General features: G+C 36.5%; 1 long non-coding RNA gene across 1 annotated transcript; it reads left to right on the top strand.

Moving 5' to 3' along the window:
- Positions 1–576: 576 nt before the first annotated feature.
- On the top strand, positions 577–1,833 carry LOC148844996 (uncharacterized). The gene is made up of 2 exons (XR_016101801.1): positions 577–1,190; positions 1,381–1,833. It is a non-coding gene; the product is annotated as an uncharacterized LOC148844996 (long non-coding RNA).
- The last annotated feature ends 4,167 nt before the right edge of the window (positions 1,834–6,000 follow it).

Raw genomic sequence — 6,000 nt, 5'->3', positions numbered from 1 at the left:
GTACCATTGGTACCAGACAATCGCCTCTCCTTCCAGGTTTGCAGAGACTAGTGGAACACGATCATGGCCTTGTGTGTTGTGGTAATCGAAGTATCTTTCTGTTCGCAAAAGCTAGGAAGTGGGATCTCTTCCTGTGAAGATGGGAAACTCGATTCTTGCAGTTCTTGATCCACTTCGATGACTGGTGTCACTGTGTTCTTCCTGAATTTGCGCAGTTGGTGCCTGGGCCAGTCTTTCCAACAATGATGCAAAGCTTTATTTGATTTCTTTGACATCGGCTGATATTCTTTGCATTTCTCCTTCCATGTAATCAACTATGTTCTCCATTGCTGATGAAATTATGCTTGGCATCTTGGCTCTAAATTGGCTCTGATACCAACTTGTTAGGAACTGCCTAACTTAGGGACTCTTTCGAGGGAGCCTGCCTCCAGAATGAGAGAGAGAGAAAGAGAGAGAGAGAGAGACAGAGAGAGAGAGAGAGAGAGAGAGAGAGAAAGGAAGAGAGGTTGTATTCTCAATTCAATAATCCCATTCAATTATAGCTTGTTGTTATTTATACACTGTTGTTATACAGCTGTTACAGTTCTGTTGTACCAGCCTCTCCACTTGTTAGTCCACGTGTCTAGTTTGTTACAAGCTTTGATCTAGTGGTTGGCTGTTAGTTACAATCTTTAAAGGCTGTCATGGCTTTTTCTTATACACTTGTATTTCTTTAGTTTGTGTCCCAACAAACTCTCTTTTAGGTCTCTTAACAAAAAAGTTCAATTTGATCAAACATGCAGATTCCTGTTGTTATAGGTAGGCGAATATATGACATAACAAATGTCCTGGAAGGAATTGGGCTCATAGAGAAGAAGCTTAGAACATAATACGTTGGAAGAATGGGGCTTGCTATTTTACATTCATTAGGACTTGGGTGTCTTCTTCTATTTCTGTAGACGAGCCATTGGGAATTCATTTGAGGATTGATTGGTTGATTAGGGGACTTGATGTCTTAAGGCCAGGAGAAGAAGATGATGATGCCACAATGTTACGTGATGGGATCTGCTCCTCACAAATGGGCGCCTCACATGCACATCCATCGTGCATTGGGAACATTTCCTGTGAATAAATAACAAATAAGTACGAGAGATGTTCCCAATGTATGACAGGATGTGTGTGAGGAGCAGATCCGGTCTCCAATGTTACAGGTATGCACATAAGCTGATATTGTTCTATAGACATGCACACTCGGATGGCTTGTGCTACCATGCCTTCATATTTTTCTGTTTGTTGGATATATCAGTTTGCATTGGATTCAAGAAATGCTGCATTCTCCACAATGCTACAGTAACCACGATTTGATTCTAAAAGAAATTGGTCTCTTTTTTTTCCAAGAAGAAAGAGACTTTATGTTCTGATTTTATTCTGCAGGCAGAAGTTGAAAACCTTTCCATGGAGGAGTAGAGACTAGATGATTGCATAAGGTTGTATTTTTTGTCAGTTGTTATGGTAGATCGATATCTCCCTTGCAGTCATTGGGTTGTGCTGATACTTCAATTTGTTGTAGAGAAATGCAGGAAAGACTGAGGGACCTAAGTGAGGATGAGAACAATCAAAAGTAGAAAATCTTTACCTCTTACCTCAACAAGATTTATTATTGACGGGTGTAAATCATTGTACTCATTGACATATGTCTTCAAAATGTCTAGGTGGTTGTTTGTGACAGAAGAAGATATCAAGGGTCTACCCTGTTTCATTGTACCCAATAATATTTTCACCATTATGAGAGATTTTTGTTTATTTATGCATTTATCTTTTCATTTTTTATGGAGAATGATATTTTTTTTGTGATTTTTGTTTGTTTATGTGTTTTTTGTTTCTTTATTTTATATTTTCTCCATATATGCAGTTGGTATCAGATTACCAATGTGTGTATATATCGAAAATATATAATTAGTGGATGTTTTTGAGGTTCTTTCAACAGGAACAGAATTGGAAACTCTGACTGACTCCGATTCCAGTTTCTAGTTGAACCAAATAGTAGAAACCTAAATTCTGACTGAACCAAACAGATGTCAGGAATAGATGATTCCAATTCGGATTCCTGGGGATTCCAATTCTGATTCTGATTCTGGTCCTGTCCACGAACCAAACGCACCCTCAGTGCAACATGTCTTGAAACTAATGCAATAGAAATTAAGTATAAAAGAAATCATCGATCACATAAGGGGTCGTAGGAATGTTGCAGGTAAACCCATTCATTAAGGTTAGTTTTAAGTTTTTGCTTAAATAAAGATTAGTTTGAAACATTTGCTTCAAGATTTTAGCTTCCATATGTTTATTTTATTTTTTGGGGCAGAAAAGTTGCCACTTTGGTTACAGTCCCGTAGTTTTCCTTAAAAGGAAAGTTTTTTGCATTGCAGGTATACTACTGATTTTATAGAGTTTTTCAGGTTTAAAAGGGTTTGTGTTTTATTTGGAAGTAGCGATTCCAAGCGAGATTGTTAAAACAATGCTATTCCTGAATTAGGGAAAGAGTTGGTCTAAAGAGGTAAACACGCAATTTTGATTTGATAAAGTGGCCAATGTTTGGTAGGAAACCACTGCCGACCATTTTATGATTGATCTTGCCGGTAATACAATAACTAAACGTATTCCGGTTAACCCATATGTGATGTCCGGTGAAGAAGAAAGGACATTCGGGTTTACATTGACCCACCATCAATTGGCCATAAATTAGAGTTAATGCACAAAGACACGTTTTTGAATGAGGCAAGGCATCGAATATTTTAATGGGCACTTTAGAGCTATGAGTAAATATGTATTGGTAGATGACTATCTGCTGTACTTTTACTCTTTAATGAATTTCTATTCGCCAATAAAAGATATGTTTGTGGAACGTGGGCGATAATGGACCTGTTCATTTGTCGGGTAGTCCGACCCGGCCGATCTATTTTTATTAGGTTTGGACAAAATTTTAGACCGATATGCTCAGCTTTGGGCTTTGTCACATAAACACAGTTCAAGCCCGTACCAAGTTAAATATAATCATATATAAATTTCAATAAAATATACAGAAATTGTAGAGAAAAACAACACAAATTTTATGAACTTTATGGTCAATGTAATAGGGAATAGTAAATTTAGAAGCCAATTTTTAGATGGATGCAACAATGTCAGAAGGTTCAAGAAAGAATAGTGCTATTAGCATAAAGCAAGGTATTGAACCACAACTAATAATTAATTAATAGATAAATAATAGTTAATTTTGACAAAAAAAAAATCTGTAACTCATTAATCAATGGCTATTCTGGAAAAATATGGAATTTTCTATATGACCATGAAAAGTAACTTCAGATGATTATACAAATCTATTAGTTTTAAAATTTATTTTCATTAAATTAAATGCCAATTAAAGGTTGATAATGTTACCCATTAATAAAATAACTAGCAGAGGGTTGTACAGGCTTGCAAAAGCTAAATTATTGTATAGGAAAAAATGAATTTGCAAAAGGTAAATTTTTTAATTAATAGTTTTTAAGAAAAATGATTTACTTAAAATAAGTAGAAATTTATGGATAATAATATAGTTAGTTTAATAAAATAAATAAATAAAAATTTCAATTTTGAAGTCAATTTAATAAAATAAAGAATACAAATCTTTTTTCTCATTTTTGTTGTTAAATAAAGAATACAAATCTTTTTTTTTCTCAATTTCCTAGCTGGGCTTTGGGCTTTATATGGGGGTCGAGCTTGGGCTCAAGATCTAGGCCCGATGGTCCGGTCATGCTCAAGGCTTGGGCCTGAATATGTTCGGTTGATATAAAGGCAAAGCCTAGTGGCTTATGAATAGGTTTAATCCCAACAAATCCCCACTCTTCATGTATATTCCCCCCCACCCCCCCAATGGTCATTCATATTTATTCCCCCTACCCCCCCCCCCCCCAACTCACTTAGATTTTGGCACCCCTCATAAAAAATTTCTAGCTTTGCCCCTGCCCAACATAGACCTAACCTATTGATAGCCCTAAATTATTAGGCTCGGGGAGAAAGAGAAACTATTTGTTAGTAAAATAAATTATTAACTAATTGAATAATTTAGTAAATTAAATAAATAGAAGTCTATGGATAATAATTTACTCAATTTTGTAAAATAAATAAATCAATTATTTATTGTAATAAAATAAACAAGTAACTATTCATTTATTATTGGGACATGATTGGTCCAAGTTATCTAGAACTAAACCCAACCCATTGACAACCCTAAATATTAGGCACATGTTGAATTAAATAAATAAAAATTATGGATAATAATATATTTAATTTAATAAAATAAAACAATAAATAAATAATTTAAATATTCACTTTTGAAGTTAATTTAATATAAATAAATCATTTTTATTGCAAATAAAGAATACAAATTTTTTTCTCAATTTCTTGGTTGAGCTACGAGCTTTAAATGGGGTCCAGCTTGGGCTCAAGGTCTAGGCCCGATGGTCTAGTCATGCTCAAACTTGGACTTGAATATGTTCAATTGATATAAAGGCAAAGGTCACATCTAGGGGGTGGACACGAACCAATCTTTTCATGAGCTATTCGAGCTCGGCTCAGCTTGATCCAGATCGAGCTTCGAGCAGAATTTGAGCCTCGTATTGGCTCATCTGTCAATCGAGCCGAGCTCAAACATTTTAAAGTTTGGCTCGTTAGGCTCGCGAGCCTATCGAGCATATATATATATATATATATATATATATTATGTATTATGTATATAAGTGTATATGTATTATACCATTTTAGAAAATTTTATTGGTAGGGAAACAGTTATATCACGATCCCTACACATAATATACTTCTTTGTAAAAGAGATTAGAGAGAGAGGGAGAAAATATCCCTCTTCGATCAAAAGTCAAAACCTAAACCCTTTCTTTTCCTGTTCTTCACTTTCAGTTTCAAACTTCAATCTTAGAGTTTTGTTCTCCTTTGCTCTCACAACTCTCATCGGTCAACAGTCTCAAGCTCTCAGCTCTCACCAAGTTAGGCCAATATTGTTCGAAGGTGGGAGGAGCCTTTCGGTCTCAAGCTCTCAGCTCTCAACTCTCAAAGTTTCATTCTCCTCTACTGCCATTTCAATGCCTCCGAATCTCTCTCTACTACAAAATCCATGAAAATCAAAACACAATCAATATCAAACAAAGTCGAACGACTGGGACTCGCAGGCTTCTTGGTTTCCTTCAAGTAGGCATCGCTCTCAATGCTTTCACAACCGATGTCCAACGGCAATGGTTTGCTCCTCCTCCTCCTCCTCCTCCTCCTCCTCCTCCTTCTTCTTCTTCTTCTTCTTCTTCTTCTTCTTCTTCTTCTGATTTGGGGTTCTTCTCTACATACTACAGTTGGGAGTTGGGACTTGGAACCCAGAACTTGGAAGGATTAATTGCATCGACAAGAACCCTGTGAAATTAACCCCAATAAGGGTGACTAAACCAAAGCTTCACATTCAAACCTGTGAATTTTGTAGTCTGTAGAGAAGAACCCCAAATCGACAAAAACTCTGTGGCTCGGCTCATTATCGAGCTCGAGCCGAATTGAGCTCGAACCTATGAATTATGTAATCAAACCGATCTCGAGCTTATATTTCCAATTTGAATCGAGCTCGAGCCTTGCATTTTCCTACCGAGCTAAGCTCGAATACTCAAATGTTCGGATCGGCTCAACTCGAATCCACCTCTAGTCACATCCTGACGTGACTTGTGAATATGTTTAATCCTAACCTAGGGGTGGAGCTAAGGGGACTCATGGAAGCCATGGCCTCCATTCCACTTACATTTTGCCCCCACCCTCCTTATAAATATTGAGTTCAAACCTACCAATTGATTACCCTAAATATAGGACTATCAATGAGGCGGGTCTAGTTGAAACTAGTTGGAACTAGAACCGACCCAACATGAAATGTTGAGGACTTGGATCTAGACCCGGACCCAATAGGATTTGTAATTTTTGGTCCAGAGTTAAACCGATTGG

The sequence above is a fragment of the Nelumbo lutea genome, chromosome 7 (assembly GCF_056320005.1).
Source record: "Nelumbo lutea isolate HS-2025 chromosome 7, American lotus-T2T, whole genome shotgun sequence".
Taxonomy (NCBI): Eukaryota; Viridiplantae; Streptophyta; class Magnoliopsida; order Proteales; family Nelumbonaceae; genus Nelumbo; species Nelumbo lutea.
This window is presented reverse-complemented; position numbering and strand designations above follow the sequence as displayed.